Source organism: Orycteropus afer, unplaced genomic scaffold, assembly GCF_000298275.1.
Source record: "Orycteropus afer afer isolate SDZICR_OR568_19922 unplaced genomic scaffold, OryAfe1.0 scaffold00022, whole genome shotgun sequence".
Taxonomy (NCBI): domain Eukaryota; kingdom Metazoa; phylum Chordata; class Mammalia; order Tubulidentata; family Orycteropodidae; genus Orycteropus; species Orycteropus afer.
Genome location: NW_006921609.1, coordinates 18,184,171 through 18,187,120, shown reverse-complemented (window position 1 = coordinate 18,187,120; position 2,950 = coordinate 18,184,171). Strand labels below are relative to the sequence as shown.

General features: G+C 42.2%; 1 pseudogene; it reads left to right on the top strand.

Moving 5' to 3' along the window:
* Positions 1 to 1,811: 1,811 nt before the first annotated feature.
* Positions 1,812 to 2,412, top strand: LOC103192001 (annotated as a pseudogene).
* Positions 2,413 to 2,950: the final 538 nt, after the last annotated feature.

Genomic DNA, 2,950 nt, shown 5'->3' with positions numbered 1-2,950 from the left:
CAGTTCACATATTTACAATGGCTCTGAGTGGAATGTACCTGCTCATATAGGTAAAGAAACAGAAACTAAGACCTAACTGAACTGAACATCTCTTTTTTATAGAAGTGGTTTTTGTAAACCATCACATTTCTAGTACATTTTTTCTTTCCCCTACTGTGTCCATCTTTCTATATCCATTCAGGAACGGCAAATCCCAGTAAAGAACAAAACTAGCTGTAAGAAGGGTCTTGTAAAGACAATTGTAGTTACATTTTTTAAGAATATAGCATCTACATTTTCAAGATTTTAGACAAAATAACATTTAAAAAATTGGAAACTGTAAATATTAGGGAAATGGAAAGTTTGAGTCCTTCATTCTTATAATATATATAGAACAAGTTAATTTGCACTACAATCCAGAAAACTCAAATTATGTGGATCCCTTTGAGAAAGGAAGAATTAGAATGAGAGGTAAGTACATCTGACAGTGGATTACCCATCAGCCACTCCTCAGAAGGAAGATTGGGCAATCTACTCCCATTTGTTGTTGTTGTTATATGCCGTCTAGTCGAACCCGACTCATAGAGACCCCTCCTTGGGTTTTCAAGGCGGTATCACTACAGAAGTAGATTGTCCAACCTTCCTTCTGAGGAGTGGCTGGTGGGTTTGAACTGTCAGCCTTCTGGTTTGCAGTCAAGTGTCTTTGTTTCATACTGCCTGGGAAACCCAAGGAGGGATCACTATGAGTCAGATGACTCCACAGCATGATTTTTTTTTTTTTTTTTTTTTGGCTTTAGTTGACCTCTAAGTTAAAAGTTAAATGAAAGTACAATGCATCTCTAAAAATATATATGACTTGAATATGTCTTTTCATTTGGTACTGAATGAGAGATGCTTATGTCCTTAGAAAGGATACCTCAAAACAGGAAGATATTATGAAATTTACACAATTTAGAAGAAAATTATAATTTTGGAATTACTTGTAAAAGGAACCTGAATATAGTTTCAGAAAATGAATTCACATTAAGGTATTTTCTCTAAGAAAAAGAATGAGAAATCTACGAAGAATAAGCAAGACACCATGAAAAACAAAGCAAAACAAAAGCAAAGGTATATAAAAAATACAGTGACAAGGCCCACAAGCGTGGCCCGGATGGCTGCAGGCAACTCCAGTGGAGGCAGATAGAGGACCTTGGAGGGAACAAGAGTCCGCGCTTTGAGATGGAACAGTGAAGCCTCGGACGGCATGCGCTGCATGGGGCCCACCGCAACCAAGGAGATGGAGACCCAGTACTGAATCCCCAGCGCAACATGTGGCCCCTAGCTGGCCGGCCCTAGCTTACGGCTTGTGTTTGGCGTTTTAACCAGCCCCTAGACCTGGTCTCCTAAGTCAGTGGCAGTGTGATTCGAAAGAGATGGGAGAAAAGGGGTGGTATGACTGATTCCATTCAGTACGCTTGCGTTGAGACCTGGTTGGCATTTGCAGAGAGGAAAACACTGGAAGAAATCGTGGTTTGGGGAGGGTGTGAGAAGGAAGGGTGAGAAAAGAGAAACCAAGTCTTAGATTTCATATGATTTTTTTAAACTCTCCATTTTGGCAGTGGAAGTGAAATAAACTAATCCAAGAGTTGTTTTTCTATTGAAAAGAAAGAAGTGGATTTTTTTTTCTTCTTTGGATCCCAACCTTTTCTCCCAGTGACAAAGCATACATTAGGGATACTAGAGAATAAGGTGGGCCTCAGAAGCCCTGACAAGACTTAGAAGATTACATTCTTCTTCCGGAGGGAAAGGCAGGGTATTTTTGTTCCTGTCTGGAACCTAAAATGAAAAATATGAGCTGCATGCCCTGGAATGGAGACAAAACCAAATCTGAATCATTAGAGCTGTCCCAGACAGCCTACCCACAGAACTATCATGAGAAACAGCCCAGGGAGTGTTAACTCTGCATGCCCTCCACAACGCCTTCTAGGACAGCAACACCTTCACTAGGGAAACGCTGCAAGAGATTTTCCAGAGTTTGTCCCAAACACCATGTTGACACCCCACAAGAATAGCATGATGGGGAATGGGAACTACGATGTGAGTGTCATCATGACACTCAAACAAAAGGCTACAAAGCAGTTTGGTGGGACAAGTGCAGGGATGTCAGTATTACTGCTCTCACTAATGTCATGGGCTTTGTTATAAATCTGCCCTCCAGCCTGTGCTGGAGTCCGTTGAAGTTGCCTCTCAAAAGGCAACACTGGTTGTGCATTCAGAGGTGGGAGGTACCTACTACAACCTCGACTTTAAACTCAAGATGCTTAGTGGACTGCAGGCGAGAGCGAGCTCAGGAAATTTTTAAAACATCGTTTGCTCGGAGAGAACTGTGAATTCCTGCTGGTGGTATGGAAAGAGGTGGAGGCCCATCAGACTTGAAGGACTAATGTGTAACACAGTTCTACCCAACCTTCCTCTCACTCAAACCCCTTAAGCCTCCATGATATTCTGTGGCCCACACAGTAGATCTGTCCTTGCCACTTCCCCAAACATCTGGTTGCGTTATTCCCCCTCAGATTTGACAGTCCAATAGGACAGACATGTGGACTGTTAAAATAACCACCACCAAAAAACAACAAAAAAAGACAAACTCATTGCCCACAAGGTGATTCTGACTTATAGTGACCCCTCTTTAGGTTTTCCAGGTGGTATCTCTACTGACGTAGATTGCCCAGTCTTCCATCTGAGGGGTGGCTGGTGGGTTTCAACTTCCAGCATTCTGGTTAGCAGTCAAATGCTTTAAGAACTACACCACCAGAACTCCAGCTTTACTTTTTCCTGGGAAAGGAAGGTAGGAGCTCTTTGTCTTAGGGCAAGTCATCCAAGACCATTGGTTTTAAGAGGAAGGAAGAAAAGGAGAGTGAGGGCTAGTTTATTTTCTCCTTTCCTGTGAGTTAACCAGTCACTGCTGCTCCAGACTCTCTTGAAGATG